General features: G+C 37.3%; 1 protein-coding gene across 1 annotated transcript in view; it reads right to left on the minus strand.

The window, feature by feature from the left end:
• The window catches only part of SUCLG2 (succinate-CoA ligase GDP-forming subunit beta), a 129449-nt gene that overhangs the window by 72177 nt on the left and 38594 nt on the right, over positions 1-18678 (minus strand). The gene's annotated exons all lie outside the window — the stretch shown is intronic.

Here is an 18678-nt window from a genome sequence, read left to right on the forward strand (position 1 = left end):
AAAAATGAGAAGTATGAATAACCAGTAAGCAACAAAATAAGGGTCAATTCAAAATTTTCACAAAGCAACCTTGCAAAAAAGAATTGTTCAAGGAAGTTAAAGGATAAATATATACTACTTATTAGCAGGAGAAATATGTCATTATTTAGATCGAAACCATGCTATTAATGCTACATGGCCTGCACAACAAAGCATACAACCAGCATACGGTTTGACAGCTTACACTCTGGCATGGTTTTTAAAACATGAATCAGATCATATTTTGTCTTGAATGTACAACAAACAAATGCTCATCAAGGAAAATAAATTCCATTCCTTGCTCTGAACACATGTAAGCAAATCTATGGATGTGGTCCTAGAAGAAGGAATCCCCACCTCCCAAGGGCAGGTGAGTGTAGAGCAAGGGCAGTAGCTGTGAAAATGTGTTCATCTGTGTGTGAGGCATCACTTGAATCTTTGGCAATGTGAGAGCAACAGTATCTTAGTAACAAGTGCAGCAAGACACAGTGACAGAAGTAACTGCACCAAGACCTATGTTCCAAACAGAAGCAACCCTGACACGCTTACAGAGCAAAACAGGGGGAAAAGGGAAAAGAAAAAAACCAACCAACCAAAAACATCACTCATGACCTCTGCAGCTCCATGGACCATAGCAGCTTTTTGAACCATAAAGACCTGCCAGGTGCCTGTAAGACGTTTATTAATACTGAATACTGTCACTTTGCACATTTACCATAATACTGCCAGCTATTTTGCAAAGTCTGAGATTCCAATATTAACATATCATTAAGTGGTGCCTAGAAAAGCCTAACATCGTTACCCTTTTGTGATTGAGTCAATTCCCTCTGAAGTCTGTGGTCACACCTTGAACACAATATTCTATGCAAGTATGCAAGAAAACATGAGAATTTGTCGTTAAAGCGATAGAATTACTGTTCAAGTGGCACAGAGGATACGGATACTTCCATTCAAACAAACACAGGCTTTCTAGGCTCGTATTACATAAAAATATTTTATAGATGATTAAATATAAGTTTGGAGGTGCGGCAATTTTTTGGTGCAGACCAGCTCTGACACAGCATCAGTTCCTGTATAATAAATTTCAGCAACTAGAAAAAAAGCAGGATCTTAGGATAGAATATTTATTTCATAATATTTATTCTATTTCCTGTATTAAGACAGAAACGCAGTTTCAATATAGCTGTTGGTGGTACCGTACTAAGAGATGTCTGATTTCCAAGCTTCTCAAGGCAAAACCCCTCCACATGTTTATCCATTCAGTGACATTTGACATACATCATTCTGAACCTTAAAAGCACTCTCCTTGAAAATACTTCATGCATTCCAATATATTCATGTTCTGGGCTCCCTATTATTCATGCCACTGCAAGGCAGATAACAAGGAAATTTAAATGCAACAAAAAGTTTTATATCAAGTGTTTCCTAAGCACAAAAATTATTAAGATGAATTAAAACTATAAATCACTTTCCAACCTGCAGCAGCAAACTCTAAAATCACAATAGCTGCTGTGATAAAAAAATCTAATATAGGATTGTTAATAGATGCTGCAAGCATTTAATTATATAGGTTTTAGGTACCAACCATCCCGACAATGTGAGTTTTGATTGTCAGTCATACGTGGTATCAATTATGTGAGCGATCAACACTCTCAATCCTAACCAGCACGCTACACAAGTGATGATTATCTTCATTTGGCTACAACAAATGAAGTTAGAGAAAAGAATTAATGTGTACATTTTTATAATACACTAGAGGACTATCAAGGCAATATAATAACTTCAGAAAAACAACTATCAAAACCATAAACAAACACACTAGAAAGTAAGCATAACCACGTAAAGATTAGACCTGAAGAACTAATCAATATAGCAGCGCGGCAGAGCACAGTACAGCAGCTTCTTCTTGCCCTGGGGAAACCAAGAGGAAGCAATTTAATTCAATAGTTATTTGCCCAAGCTCTGTAAAATTAAGTAAACCAGCCAGATCTTATTTTACAGTAACTAAGCTTGAACATTCAGTACTTACCAAGTTGATTCACTACTTAACATGATCATTTTATTTAAAGACACGATTTCTAGAAATGCTCACACAAAGTTTTTATGCTATCTCCTGCCTGAATCCCCAAATCATGTTATGAAAGACTATCCCAAAAGAAAAATGTGGTTTTAGCTGGAATATATGAAGTAATTCACCTTCACTTGTATGCTCCAATAACAACAAATAAATAATCTAAAAAAGCAGTATGCAGAGCCAGTATTAATTCCATTAAAAACAAAAAGCTGTAATTAATTTCCATTAGTACCCTTCCAAACTGCTGTAGTAACACTGGAAAAATGTTTAAGCAGAGCTGTGTAGTTATAAATACTGGTTTTGAAGAGAACCCAGCGCAAGCATCGTGTCTTTACACCACCATGAAGTATAGCACCACATTTTCAACAGGACTGCATTTGGTAATTAAGGCTTCAATGAACTTCTCTTTATGCCTGTTGACTGACAAGCCTTTGTGTAAATTTAAAAAAACCCCAAAACTTAGAAAACAAACCCAAACAACAAAACAGGCTGCTTTTTAAATGTGCATAGACTTTTTTTTTTGTCATAGACTTAAAATTTTCTTTATCATTCAAAACAATACAAAAAAAGACTGCTTTTAAGTGTCACTAATTTAGCAGCAAATAGCCACAAACTGCTCCGTGTAGATTAATGACGCATTTCTGGTAACAGCATGTGTTCTTAACTAATTATAACTTGAATACATTAATATCTCAGACTTAACAGTTTATTCACTGGATCTTATATTTGTCTTTTTTACATTAATCTACAGAAAAAAAGAGAGACATGAACATTTCCAAAGAGTCTTTTAAAAAATGGAGCAAAATACAGTCAGATGCCAATAAAGCAGCAAGACCTTTACTCCTCAGAAAAGTCCTCAGAGTTTAAAATTCACAGCTATCGCTGAGTCTAACCACATTTCTAAAAGAATTAAATCTAACCACACTGGGAAAAAAGCCTGAAGTACTTTTATTTAAATAAATTCAGATGTTTCAGCAGAACAGAATATAACACTCCAAGGGACAAGCATCCTCTACATTGCATTCAACAATACATCTCCTTCCCTTCAGTCAGTGCTGTGAACACAAATGGCAGTGACACTCCTTGCAATTGTAATAGGCTCAGTTCTATAATGAAAGTCTATTTAAAATCAATAAAATCAGTCCTGCTTTTGGGAGCTATGATTACTCCGGTCCACTGGTACTGCTTGCAGCAAAAATGAACAGCTTGTTCTCAGCCCACTGCTGTGTATATTTAACTACTGAATTTTTGATCATGAAACTATATTGAGAACCATAGTTCTGCTAGTTATATGGTATGCTAATTTATTACCTGTGAACAACTTTCCATTATTATTGATACTACTGTGTGATTGCAAATTAGGCGTGTTGACAATTACATTAAAATGTGCTGTAGCTTATTGGAAGTAAACTCCTATAAAGAACAGACAATGTAAGACTGCACAGTAACAGGCCTCACTCTTGCCTGTTTATGAACAAAAGATTTTCTACCAGAGAGTACATCCTACACCACAGAATTAGAGCACAGGCCTGAAAGGGAGGAGGTCTCACACAAAATCCTAATCACATTTCTGTCTCACCATGTGACTTTCAGCAGTTCAGCTTTTCTATCTGCAGGGGCTCTGTGAAAATTAATTAGTGTCTGCACCTCTTTTAAAAATGCAGAACCTGATTCAGGATTACATTAGTGTATTTCTACCCCAGTGTAAGGCAACTGCTCACAGAAGGGCTGACTCCAAGCCCTGGCAGCACCATAAGCACTGCAGCAGCAGCAAAGTGTCACTGGAAAATGCACTGATCTCTCTTGTAATGAGCTTAGTACACATTGTGAGATAGACGGAAGCAACCCTGTGCCATGGGAGCGGTGCAATGAAGACCAATTGAGGACATGCCAAACCAACATCTTAGAGAAGCACTGCCTCCTTACCGACCCAAACATGAGTTTATAAACACACCAAAGGCAGCAGGGGTTAACAGGACTCCTCCGTCCTTCACTATGTACAGGAGGACCCCCGCCCAGTGTGGCCAGGCAGTTATTAACTAGTTTCAAGAACTTCAATAGCCACCCTTCGTTACCTAAAGTCATTAAGCTGTGCTTGATGAGCAGAACTCTTCAAGCACATCTTCCTTCCCAAAGTCCCGAAAGAGTTAGGTGGGGTACACTGATCTGCAACCAGCTCCAAACTCTCCAACTCTACAAAGAGGCAGAGGACAATCTAATGATGTGTTTACCTGGTAAGACTCCTCTGAGGGACACAAATCACTGTCATGCTTGGACATGTGTAACTTTAAGCTCCCCTTTGGCCAGCCAAGCTTTATTCACCACCTTTTTCATGATTGTCCAGAATATTACTCCACTAAGGACTGGCTGGGACTCCCATGGGATGACCAATTCCACCTCCCAGCCACCTATGCTGGACACCGATTTCCTAAAACAGAGCAGTAAATTCAGTGCTTCCCTTCCCAAAGCAAGTTTTTTTCTGCAATTCTGCTTTATAATCTAGCTTTCATAACACAGGAGTTGAGGAAAACAAGGCAGGCATTACAGACATTTTCTGACAGCAATTATACTTCATTTTGGATAGCAGAACTATAAGGATACCAATAAAACCCAGACGCCTACATGCCATTCCTACTTCAGTTTCCTCACCAGTGTTGATGCAAAACCACAAATGCTCAAGTGTCCTGCAAGGGCTCTAGATAACCTCTCCCAAACTGCATCTCTGCAGCTCAGAGCTTGTCTTCCAAAACATGGGGTTCTCCTTACAAGCCCTGAAAGGGTCACGTTTGGGTTGGGTTGGGTTTTTTTCCACCCACCTCTAGCTGATCCAACAGTAAGGAAGCGTTCTTTTTGGGGTCTCATCTGTCCTGTTCTATTGTGGTTGCTTGCTTCTTTCTTGTTTTAATACTACCACTACCACCTGGGTTTCTGTCTTCCCTTTGGGAAAGGCTGGCTATAATTAATTTTCCAAATTTCAGCCATCCTGTTATACTGCTCAGGCAAGATCCTGTCAGGTGCTTATTACTTTTTAACAACACTCCTGTCCAGAGACACTCTGATATACTTACTTCAGCACAAGAAAGAAGGAAGAAGAAGAATAAAAGCTATAAGGACTATCATAACAAGCATAATGCAATAATAAAAAAATGGTAATAAAGCCTAATTCCCAAGCTGAACACTGAATCTTAAAGTTGCTGCAATAGCTTTTCACATTTGAGTCTCTTTACACAAACTTTCTCTGAAATCTGAGACAGCTTTTCCCAAGGAGCAAGTATTGCTATCACTTCCACTGCTCCCCATCTTCTGAGAACTCCAGGGATGCAGCGTCTGAGACAGATCCCACGCTCTGCCAAGTAAGCAGATTGAGATGGGAAAAAGAAGCTGTCCACAAGAAGATACCTCCCACATCGACAAAACTATTGGTGTGCTTAAAGGTCTTTAGAATGAAGTTAAACAATTGCTTCCCCCCCCTTTAATTTTAATTTAAACTCTCTTCCTCTGTTATTTTCATTCTTCTGCTTTGTAACACCAAAAAGAATTATGTTCTTACATGCCTAGTTTCTACAGCCTTTGGTTTTCATACCAGTTTAGAATTAAAGTTAAATAAATCATCCTTTTTATAACTCCACACTTTTGAATATATTGTATATTTATTGCTAGATTATAAGCCTCATTAAAACCTGTAATGATAAATTAGTCAGTCTCTTGATTCTGCCACTACTGTTATTAATTGCTTTCATAACCATTACCACACACTTCACCGGTGATAAAAATTTTAAAGCTAGATAAAATCAGCTAAGCTAAAGCTCACTCTTAGTATTGCATTCTTAAGCCTTCTCAGAGTAAAAGTAATCAAGTATTCACACATCCTCCATTTAAATGAAACCTGATAAATTACTTATACAGCAAACGGAGCCTCACTAGATCCAGCAGCACCACTATAATGCATGGAAAAATATGCACATTAAGGCAGGGATTCAAAAAAAATAGTTCTCAGATTAAAGTTGTTCATTGTATGTGCTTGTTTAAAACTCCATGGGATATCTTATTTCTGGTATTTTCCAGACTTTAATAGTTTTTTTTCAACCTAAATTCTCAGTATTTTTTACATAGAGTTCCTCTGTAATAGACACAGGGTTTAGAAGAACTATTTAGGAGCACTATTTGTCACATTTGCTTACAAACTCAAGAGGAGACATGGCTTGAAAACTCAGTCAAGAGAGGAACAAGTTCTTCATTTGGTGGAAAAGCACTGAAGTCTACTGACAAGTGAGCAAAGCTTTTCCTGCCAGCTCTCAGGCAACATCCATTCTGTGGGTACAACAGAGAAGGCACTTGCTGTAACCTGCAACGTCAGCCTGGCATCCTGCACCGTGTTGCGTAGTGAATACTGAACAAAATGGAGAAATTCATGCAAACTGATACAGTGTTCTTCCATCATTATACCTACCAGTTTCATTCTTGCAAATTTTAGACTTCATAACATTCTTTATATTATGCCCAAGTCAATATTATTTTTCTCCTCTTCTGATGTTTTCACTTTAAGAAACTGTAAAAGCACACAAAGAATACTTTTCTTTGTGATTGGTTGTGATCGGTTGTGATCCCTATTACCTGACACCACCATGGAAGGTTCTCAAGATAATCTATTATACACTGAGAAATTTGAGCATGCAAAATCATGTGGTTTAGTAGACCTGTTTTCCTTATAAATATAAAATACATAGACACATCACTATACTTGCTTTCTATAACCACTGCCATTCAAAAATTTGATATTTTCCCAGATTTTTAGCAAGGTGTTTCTCTCTACCCTTCCCTTTTCCCTAAACTACAAAAGTTATAGTGAAATGAATACACTGACATTTTTCTTTGCGTCCTCACCTTTTAAGCTTACAGGGATTTCAAGTTTTCCTTGCCAAAATATCCTGCAAACTTTTTTTTTAAATAAAACATATTTTAAAGTTAGCAGACTCGGGCAGCTCAACTGTGTCCTAAATTCTTGATTGAATACCACAACACAATTTGTTTTAATGCTGTTCAGAGAACAGGTTTTATGCAATCTGTAGTGTTGAAGTCAAGCAGTCATTATGAACAAACACTGTTCTCATCCCTAGCTGCAACAATACACACACCTGTTTTCCTGGAACGCTTTCAAAATGTCATTCTTTGTGATCATGTGTAAGGCACAAGACAAAAAGTCTTCTCCGACTGCTTGTAATTCTTTTATCCATTACTGTCACGTAGAGATGATTTTGAAAAATTTGTACGCAGTGTAGAAAATATAAAAACTGGGGAACATATATTAGTTTTTTCAGAATTCACTTTTAAGCACAAAAGTATTGTAGTGGAAGATATTTTCAAACCTGCAACACAAAATAAGAAACCTAAGAAACCAGGGAATTCACATGGTAAAAAAAAGCAAGTATACATGTAGAGAGTAAAGACAACTGCAACGTTACCACCATTACTTAAGAAGTGTTAACAAATTCATAATGTAATATATGTGGCAGGTGAACCCCATTCAAGTACAGGCTTGATAATTAGTCCTTTGCCCAGCACAGTCTTTACATATAGGCCTGCTATGACTGGCAAGATCCTTAAAAAAATAAGCATTACAATGGAGGGCAAAGCTAAAAGAAATTTGGAGCACATCACACAGCGGTGGCTGGGCACACAATCAACAGCCTTCAAAAGCAGGAGAAAGGGGCCATGTGCTAAAAGGGAGGCATCTGAAGGTGAAGCAGCTTTAGATCCAACTTCTGCAAGTTTGCCAACACTAAGGCAGAACTAAGCCCCCATGATGATGAAGTTTTCATCATCTCTTGCTGCCCTGTAAATACCAGGACAAACTCACCTGATAGCTTAACATGTGCATGCACAGCCCCGCCTCAGGGGACCTCCCTGCTTCCACAGTCCTCAACATCACATCAGCAGTGGTCATTTCTCCTCTTTACGGTAATTTACAGTGACACAATACTGCCGCTTTCATCAAACAGGTAGTTACCTGCTTAATTTTAAGCACCCACTCATGGCAGCTTGGCATTTGAGTGCATGCACAAATATTTCAATGAGTGGAGCTTTGACATGTTTCATGAAGAATTTCTTAATGAAGCTCCAAACCTAAAGCTATTCTGCAGTTTGCATTTTTACCCAAAGCGATGAAAATACTGAGCAGCTCTTAGCTGAAAATTTACATTTTTATCAAAATTAACATTTCCCTCCCAGAGACAGTTACCATTAAACAATTCTGTTCTACTTCTTAGCCTTATATCCCTTAGTTTTTGTTTCACTGTGTAGGGCTGCATTAGATACCACACATTCTGCTGCTCAGACCATCAATAAATCAATCCACACCAAAACTAGAAACATGCAGAAGAATAGCAAATCTGGCAGTATTTTAATCTGAATCAAGTCCAGTAGTATCGAAATGTCCTCCAGTAGTTCAATTCATTATCCAACTTATGTGGTGGAATTAAGAACAAAGTTTTCACTGTATTGCTGAAATAATTTATTGAGCCTTTGAAGAAAATCATGCTAGACTGGTCATTATCTGGGAAACATCTGGATGGGGAAATGATCACATGCAAGAATTTGTCTGCCTCAGTAGTTCTAAAGACAGAAAGTTGGAAAGCATTATTTTGGACCTGCTATTCCACATATGCCCTTGATTCCTGGTCCTGATTTTGAAGCAGAAGTAAAAAATGACACTGATTTGCTAACCTTCCCTGCCACCCCCCCAAAACAAACAACTCCCTCACCCCAAAAAAGCCACCCCCTCAAAAAAAAACAAACCCAAAACCACCACCAACAAAAAAACAAGCACCACCTTACCTTGTGCACATTAAAAAGAACTACTTACGGATAGGAATTACATACTTAAAAGAGGACATTTCTAAGACCACAGTATCTGCCACTCAAATGTAGTCTCATTTACTGAAGTATTTTCTATTTGGAGAAGAAAAGAATAGCAAGACTCCACAATGAAAACAAACACCATCTGATTTTAAATATTTTTTTTTCCAGCATGGCTTCTAACAGACATCTGAAAGCAGGTGTAAAATCCAGATGGAGAAGTAAAATCTAGTAACAGAGATGCTGGGCAGAGGGCTTGCACAAGGCTATGTGACATTTAAATTCTTTTGCAGATATAAGTGGGACGTAAGTGATGCACAGGTATGGCTGTGGCCACCTGGAGTAGCCATGAATTTCACCCAGAGTGAAAAGAAAAACCAAGAAGAAGAAAACTATCTGATTTGGTTCTGATGTTTCATTCCTGTCAAGTGGAGTTAACTAACTGGAGACTTCTGGGCAAAAGCTCATTCATTTCCAGAGCTTGAGATCTAAAAAACAGAGTTATCCAAGTTTGAAACAGAGAAAGCTCACCACATAAAGGTTTACAGATGACAAGAGACAACAGAATACAAAAATAAATGGAGAACTTTCTATCTAAAACACAGAAGCACTGCAACCAGAATAATGAGCATATTTATTCCTGAATATACTTTCCTGCACAGTTTGCTTAAAATCCTTCTAAGGATTACTAGTTAGTTTTCACGGTATCTAGCTTTTCATTTCATAAAAAATGCTACTGCATTAAGCAGTACAAAAATAAATATTCTAGCCCTCTGGCAACTGGTAAAGATTAACTACTGTAGGCAGATTAAGTTTCATTTGGGGTAAGCACAACTGTTTATAACTTCATGTCAGATAATACCAGTAATATACTAAGCAGAACTAACAAGGGAGAGGATGTACTATCATCCTCCTCTTATTTTTGTTTACTCATCACATATGTGAAATAGAAGCAATTGCCAAAACAATCTAATATTGGAAAAAGGTTAAGAGGAGACCCATTATAAGAGTCGGTTAATATTTAATTCAATATTGCAGACTTAATTATTCCATAAAAAGGACATCTCACTGATTAATGATACATCGGTGAATTTAGATTCAAAGCCAAAAAAATTTTGTTTAGAAGATGAAGTGCCGAATTTTTATTACCTGAAGAATGTTTTTTTTACAGCCCCATAAAGTTAACCAACCCATCCAATTCCTTCACATGCATGCAGTACGCCGAGACATTCAACATAAAACCATTCAGAATGCATCCCTAGCAACGCATCCCTGCCAATATTAATTAGCCTTCTAAGAAAAATAATTTCCTTTAGATATTTTTTCTAGATCTCTTTTTTGTTCTGTGATATTTTTCTTAATATCACACCATCTGCAGACACTTTTCAAAAAGATTAGAGAAAGGCAATTTAGGGAATGTTCCAGATAAGCAAAAAAGACCAAAAAAAAATAGTCCCACTGTGCTTTTCATAGCTTGGTAATTTTTAGTCTTTCATGTTGGTGATTTCTTCTTTTCAACATCATTGTATTAAAAGTCTTCAATTTTGACTGTTTGGTGGAAGCAAGATAACGCAAACTTTACAGATCCAGCTCTGAAGACTCACTGCATATTAGGAGAGGTTAAGAGAAAAAACCTCGAGGTTTAAATTGTTACCACTACTCATCGAACGTAAGCCACAAAAGAGACACAAGCCTGTAACAGCTTAGCTGGGTGGACCGAACAAGTTTCTACTTGCTTAGCATCAGGAAGGAAGATGAAAGCAAAAAAATGGGACAAAAGCATTTTATCCCCCAAGATGAGCCTTTAACTCATGAACCTAGAAGAAAATAGCAATGATTTAGATCACACTGTAAAGCAGTTGTCAAAATACACGTCGTACCCTTGATTTTAACCAGTAGCTTGTTAGCTGAACCACTATTCATGACCATGCACTGTACCAACATATGTAGCTTCTCTTCTTGTCTCAGCCTCTCTTTGCCCCTTAGTTTTCTTTGCAGATTTATAAAGAGTTACTTGTTATTATAAGCAGATAGAACATGCTCTGTCTGAGGACACTGGACAAGCTGTTAGCTCTATTAACTTAATAATAGATTTCTGAGTGTGATTTCAAATTAATTTCATTTCCCTCATTCCACGAGAAGCCAAAATTAGAGAGTGCCATATGGTGCTTCATAAATAACAATTAAAAGTTATTTTCTAATCTTTAGGCACTAAAAAAACCCCATAAAAATACATATGGTTGCAATGACATGAAAGACATTAAGCTTTGGAATATCTGCAGACGTCCAGGAAGCTCCAAACACTTCCTCAGCCTTCTCCCTATTCACACATTTCTGGTCCATGCTAGCCCCTGGACGTTACAATTAATCACAGGGCATGCCTCAAAGATCATAATTAAGATCCTTCTTCTGAAACTGGAACTTTGTAATGACAGCTTGTATGAAGATCTCTGTAGCACAACTCTAATACCCTTCACCTTTAGCTACTGCATGGATTTCTTAACAGTTTTGTTCCTACCCAGCCATAAGTAACTGCAGAGCTCAATCCACATGTGCAGAGCACACACTGGCCTTGAGAACCTGGAAAGCAACAGTCACCTCCAGTACATACAGATGTCAACATGTTCACTCATAACATAAATGATTCTTATCATCATCTGCACATCTCCTGGGGATAAGATTAACAAGAGAGTTTGCTAAACAAAAAGGATTAAGAAGAAAATACATAAACTTAGGCATCAATGGACTATTTTAAAGTCATGGGGACTGTATCTCTTTCAAAATATACCTATCTTCAAATCTGCAGAATTCTTGCATTCAAAAATACTGAATACTATGGTCTCTGTCAATTCTTGAGTGCAATTTTGTCAAAACCATCTTTTGTGGTAAGACATTCTGAGGCTATACTGAAGATAAGCTAAAGAGAAGAAAATCTAACACCCTTTCAAATTCATATTCACAGAAATATTTTTCCCCCTAACATCTATGTACTCCTATACACACACACATATACGCAGATCTACCAGCATAAAGATTTCATTAATCCAAAAATTTAAAATGGAATATACATGCTTTAAATTACAGAATATGAAAATTACTGTGAGTGAAGGGACAAAAGAGGAGGAAAAATTGCTCTCTGTGTGTTTTAATTAAAAAAGAGCTCAATTTGACTGTTGTTGCATAAATAAATACAGAAATATTCAATTAAAGTCAGGCCTGTAACCTCAGTTAGTGCTAATATATCCTAAAAGCACTTAGCAAGAAGGATACATACCCAAGAATTTCACAGGTCTGACTATTAAGATACATATTATAAAATAATATATATATGTACACTCACACACATATACATACACAGACTCCTTATAAATCTAGCTATTAAAAGAGAATAGAATGCTCGACAGCATTGCTTCCCAGTGTAACGATCTTTTCCCCAAACCGACATTTCCACAACATATTACAAGAAAGGAGGTCTAACATATCTCACCAGCCTGCACGAAGCCAAACAGTCATCGCTACTGCTATATCATAGAATCACAGAATGGTTTGGGTTGGAAGGGACCTTAAAGATCATCTAGTTCCAACCCCCCTGCCACAGGCAGGGACATTTTACTGCTCAGTCATAAAGGGGCAATGCCAAATCCATACAGACATCTAGACAGTACGGCACAGTGGCAGAAATGGGGGGTGCCTTTTGTAAAAAGCTTCGCTTTTATTGAGCGATGCGTGGATCTTCCTGTTACTATGAATAACTGAAATTCTGTATTAAAGTCAAGCTGGTTTAAATCGCTAATCTTGTAGGTACATTGCTGGAGACACAGGAAAGTGAGCCTTGGCACCGGGATCTTTCTTCCTGGAAAGCGAGATATAGATATAGAGATATATATATATATGTAGCAGTAGGTGCAATTGAAGCGTACATCTGCATTAGGGGGTGAGTCAACTCATGCAGTCTACTGCTTGCATTTTCTTTCCTTGGTATTCCATTAGGCATTTCATGCTGGTATTTGCTTTAGATTTTCAACAATCTGCAACATGGTCTACAGGACATGGCACAGACACACAATAGTAGAAAATACCTGGCAGCAATCTGGGTGCAGAACAGCTCACCACAGATGCTTCCTCCTAAGAAAAGAGCTCCAACCACTTAGCGGGATACACTATCTCAAAGACAGTCATAACCATTTGTTCATTTTCCTTTTCAGAATTGCTTTTAAAAGTTCTCTGGGTATTTAAACTAAAATACTATATTTTGCTAGAGAAAATAGATGAAGTCGGAAAGAAGACAACAATTTTCTAAGTAACCCATAAGTACACATTTTCAGCAATTATCAGAGATAGATTTAAGTATTTCCTGAGATCTTTTAAGAGGCCTGTAACTAATTAGCTGATTAAGGCTATACAAAGAAACAACTGTGTTTCGTATTTCAAGTTTTACCTGTCCAATAAAACCATGAGAAAGTGTGCTTCCTACAAGGTAATTTTAAGACTTGAATTTATGAACTGATTTCACCCTGGATACACTTTTCTTATAAGAGTTGTACTGTTAATGAGTTATCTGGCTGGGGATAGAGGGGAAAGAATTCAAATCCTGTGTTGTCTGCTTACAGTGCAAAGCTGGAATCACTAACGTGCTTTTGCTGTAATACAGAGCATCACAATCCCAGTGGTTGACTTTTAACAATTCCACAGTAAAAATAAAAAATGGTTATACCTTAAAAAACCCAAATGTTAACAAAAAGAACAAAGTTTACTCTTTGTATATTAGTGACAATACAAACCTCATCAATGTTTTAACTCCCAACAAATACTGAAAAACAGCATTTCACCTGCTAAATTACTGACATAACACTGCTAAAATTGTATGTCTTGGTGTAGTCATTTATCCCAAAGTGACATTTCTAAGAGCAATCATTGATTTAATTTAAATTGAGGATATAAAAGTAATTATCAACCATACTCATCGCTTGCTAATTTTTTCCCTCCAAGAAACATTATCTCTATCGTGAGTCCTAAACAAACCCACATGAATCTAAACCATTTCTTACTTTCTTTTTGGCACTTTCTTTTTTAACACAATCTATTTTTTTTCTTCTTTGTATATACAAATTCCTTTTGTTTCACAAGGGAAGACCTTTTCAAATTCATCACAAACAGAGCTGTTCTGCTATCAATAGATTTTTCTTCAAAGTAAATTGGATGCACAGCCTCTGGACTAGAGTTTTAAAGCCAAACATATTGGATACATGAGAAATGAAATCAGATAACATACACAATAATTTTCTTTTACTTTATTTACCACTGATCTGAAACTGAACAATCATGTCTTTTCTTTCAGTTGACTAACATCAAACTGCTTTTCTGACATTACATCAGCTGACTTTTGCAGAACCAAGTCTACATTTGCTAGAGGAATTTTTAAGCAGCGGCAACTAAATTGAGGTTAGGTCCCACCACTCGCAGCCCGTAACAGAGCTGAAATATCAACAATTTCCCGTGTTTTCAGCATAGGGAACATTATCAGAAGGCAAACAGATTTAAACAAAACCCTAGTATGTCACAGAACAATGACCTGTGTAAAATCAAATGCTCCACCCTTCAAGGCAGGCTGTATGGTATCCCAAAAGGCTAAACCAGAAGACAGAACAAAGCATAAAGGTCCACCATCCCCAGGGCAAAGCACTGTCAATGTGCTTGTAACCTAGGAATGCTGTGGAGGGACAAGGGACCTGGTAGCAAGAAAAGAATATCAGTAATGAACCTGAACCATCTTGTGAAATAAAGTAATTTCCCCTAGGAGTGGGTTGTTTCATAGCTCTGTACAGCGCAGCTCTAGAGAAAGGCTTCAGCCAGCAGTGCAGAAAAGGTGTTGATAGCGAGAACAAGACATCTGAGGCTCTGACCTTGGCCACCCATATTAGTCATGTGTGCTCCATGCAATAAACTTTTCATAAAGCTCTCAACTGTTCTAGCCTAATGAAAAAAAGAAACAGGAAAACAAATAAAATTGAAAATTAAGCGCAGATTACTTTCAGTAGAGAGCTATAGCAAACTTCTGCTCTCCTGAAGTACCACAACGCCACTCCTGTGACATCGCAGACTGAGCAGGTAGAGTTGTCAGTTTTCTGTCTACGTATCCCAGGAACTATCCTGTTACACAATCAATTAAGCAAACAAAAAAAGAAAAAACTTGCAGATGAGCACAGTTAGAAAATCAAGCACATTTCATTACTACTGTCATCATTTTTCTACGTGGCTTCTTCATTACTCACCTAATTCACAACACCATTTGTCATCAGAAGTTGAGATTTAACTCCACTATAAGACAAGCTGCAAGTAGATGGAAGTGGCTCAAAATCTACATAGATGAAATACACAGCCAGATTTTTATTGCTTATGTAATATTGACATCAGCCTTGCAAAGCTATTACCCAGGCACCAAATTTAAGGTCTAAAAATCAGTGGATTTGCTTTCAAAGCTTTCATTGGACACACTTGAATTGAAGGAGGTGGTCCTGGAGCTTCTCAGTGCTTGAGGAAGCCTTGATCAAAAATCACAGGCCTAAACTTTATAAATCACTTGTTATTTGTGACAGTCATTTGGAAGCATTTTCTAAAGGTTCTGTTTTTCAAATGCTACAGTGCAGAGTACCCTTCCCTGAAAACACCAGACTCTCCAAAATACCCCCAAGCTGCCAGCTACAATTGCTGTTTCTGAAACTTCAGACCATCTGTATTTGAAATGAGCATTCTGTAGACAGTTATTTGCATCTCTGCCATGCCAAGAAACGCCAAAGGACAGAGTCCCAAATGTAGATGCATTCTGCCTGCATTGGTAAAGACCCAAACATACTGATACAAAACATACAAAAATATTTTCCTGCAAAGACGAATCTGGAGTCAGATGCCGCCTGTTTATACTTATCCATTGAATTAACATTTAGAATGGTTACAAAAGTGATGCTTACACAGTAATTCTCTCCAAAAAGTGGACATACGTTGAAGTCAAATATTTCTGTAATTATTTTCAACTTTTTACATTTATGAAGAAGATAATGAATACATTTCATAAAATGTCTTCCAAGGTGTTTTTCAGCTTGGGGTGGTTTTTTGTTTGTGTCTTTTGAAGAAAGTTTTCACACTCCTACCTTCTGTTTTTCGGGCTGACGCTTTAATCTCCTCCTCTTGTAAATATGAGCCTATAAGAATAAATCACTTTTTATTTATTAAAGGGAAAAATACGATGCAATACAAAGCAGAAAAGCCATTCTCCATAAAGTTTCCCTCCACAGTGACTGAAATTAGTTTTTATATGAAGATTCAAATATGTATCCAGCAACTAACTGTACACAGGACTGAATATTTTTTCTCTTGCATTCCATAGCATGCTTAAAAAAAAATGATAGCTTTGGCCAGTTCTAGCAAAGCAAAATCAATGACAATTCTTTAAACCATAAGTATTCTGCAATGAGGAAACATGACACATCTGAGAACTGTTGCCTATATTAGCACCAAAGAACTCCACAAAATTAATACAAAGTAGTATTTTTTTACTTTTACATTCAGGTAACTTTTACTCCCAACATTGTTGATTCAGAGGAAAAAAAAATACCCTTGATTCTTCTGTAAATGTATTCTGCTTGGAAAAGTGTCTGTATGAAGCACACCAGGGAACAGGAGTGCAAGCAGCCCGTATCACCTTGCCCCTTTGTTTAGATTGTCAGTTTTTCCTTTTGATCTTTCTTTGCAGCTGAAGAACCAAAAATTGATTTTCCCAGTTGAACTGAAGTAGAAAAAGGACAATGTTTTATTTAAGATCCCTCACTCCCGCACATAAGCCTATTTCTTTCTTTATATACAAAAGAAACTGTCTTTTTGTTCTTGTAAAAAAATATTTTCAAGTGGGGAAAGCTCTCCGTGTACTGAATGTGGCTTCATAACAAAAAAGGGGGACAGGATGCACTTAAAAATCCCAAATCCTCTTGCAAAGGAGCACACACACCTCACAAACCTTCTAGAGTTATAGAAACTGAGCTTCAGGGAAGCAGCACTCGTAGGTGTTTGCATAAACCTATGCTACTAGCAATGTTACACTCAAAACCTTGCTCATGGGCAAAGAGAAAGCACAGCTTACATATTTAGATACATATAAAACCAAGAATATATTGTAAGTATAACCATAATCTTAACAATCTAATAAAAAAATTATTTTTATTCCAGATTTACTTATTATAGACCAAGAAAGAATACCTATATGTGAAAAAGTTCCAATAATAATGCAGTTAAAATTGTCATACAACTATTTCCTAATTTCTACCCCTTTTCCTGGTGTTATGCTCATTCTTCCAGTGCTCTTCTGGGTCCTAAGGTTGACAGTTTCGTTCTGGTCTAGGGCTGTTAGAGCAAGTCATCACCATCTGGAGTCCTTTGTTTGGAGGAATAGGATGTTCATACAGATGGTTTCTTCTTCCTCACTCTAGGATCCACACACTTTTAAAATCTGCTATCTTTTTTACTGGACCATGGTAATCTGAATTTACCATATACAGTGCCTTTTACGGATATTAGGTACCAGTTCTTTGTCCTCCTTGTTAACGCTAGAATTGTTTTATCCTGCTCGTGGTCTGCATTTCTTTAATTGACCATGGGTGAGTTACTCGTTGCTGTGGGATCTCCAGCATTGAGGCTGTGGTTCTCATCACCCCATACCTGCACTCTGCTACACCACACCCCATGTCTCCACTTCTCAAAGCCTCTTATTATACCAGGTCTGTATTTCCCTATACTGCATCATTACGTTAGTCGTGAAACCACAGTGGCATCATCCAGAGATAAACAAAAGTAAAGCAAATTAGTCACAGATATCTGGTCAATTAAAAAAATGCTCTTACAGCTAAACCAAGTAAATAAACGTTGCAAGTGGGTCAAGACAAGTGACAGAGAAAGTCTGACAAGCCTCAGTCCTGAGGCTCTGCAAACTGTACAAAGCTTATGGCCTGTTGCTAGCAATAGCAATACCATATTACAGGGCTACACGGTCACAGTGATAAGCACTAGATAGGAGAAAAGCTGCTGATTTTACTCACTGTTACACAGTACTGATAAAATGTAAGTAAAACCAACAGAATGGCTGTGCAAATCTCAAGATGCTACGAGATGTCACTGAAGACTATCTAAAGATATAGCACCTTTTAAGAGCAACCTTGAGTCTCCAGAGAAAGCCATGACTTCCAGAACAAAATAAATTATATTCCATTTCGTGCTTTCACATAATTCTCAAAGATAAACTTTGTAACTTAAAGGTTCTGAAGTCTCCCCGTGCTCACCATGCAGTCAGTGAGCCCCTTAGACATCTTTCATCAGGTGATAATACCATCTATCATGTTATTTAAATATAATAGTTAATAATTGAATGGGAAACATTGTGTGCTCTAATAGGCTAATTACTATTATTATTAAAACATATTTTAACCCACTGTGTGAACAAAATTATTGAATTTAATAATTAATTTCTTCAATTGTGATCACAATTTGCATTTCAGAATAAAGTGTTGATATTGGCAGAAAACAAAAAAGCTCCCTAACACCTACAGGTATTATTGGTACCCATGGACTCCAAATTTCCTGTGTTGTCTGCATAAGTTCTTATTAAGTCCTTGAAGAAAGCTGAGCTTACAATCTGCTAAGCTGCTCTTGAACCTCACAGGAAAGCTAAGGACACACACTCTCGC

This window comes from Nyctibius grandis, chromosome 10 (genome assembly GCF_013368605.1).
Source record: "Nyctibius grandis isolate bNycGra1 chromosome 10, bNycGra1.pri, whole genome shotgun sequence".
Taxonomy (NCBI): Eukaryota; Metazoa; Chordata; class Aves; order Nyctibiiformes; family Nyctibiidae; genus Nyctibius; species Nyctibius grandis.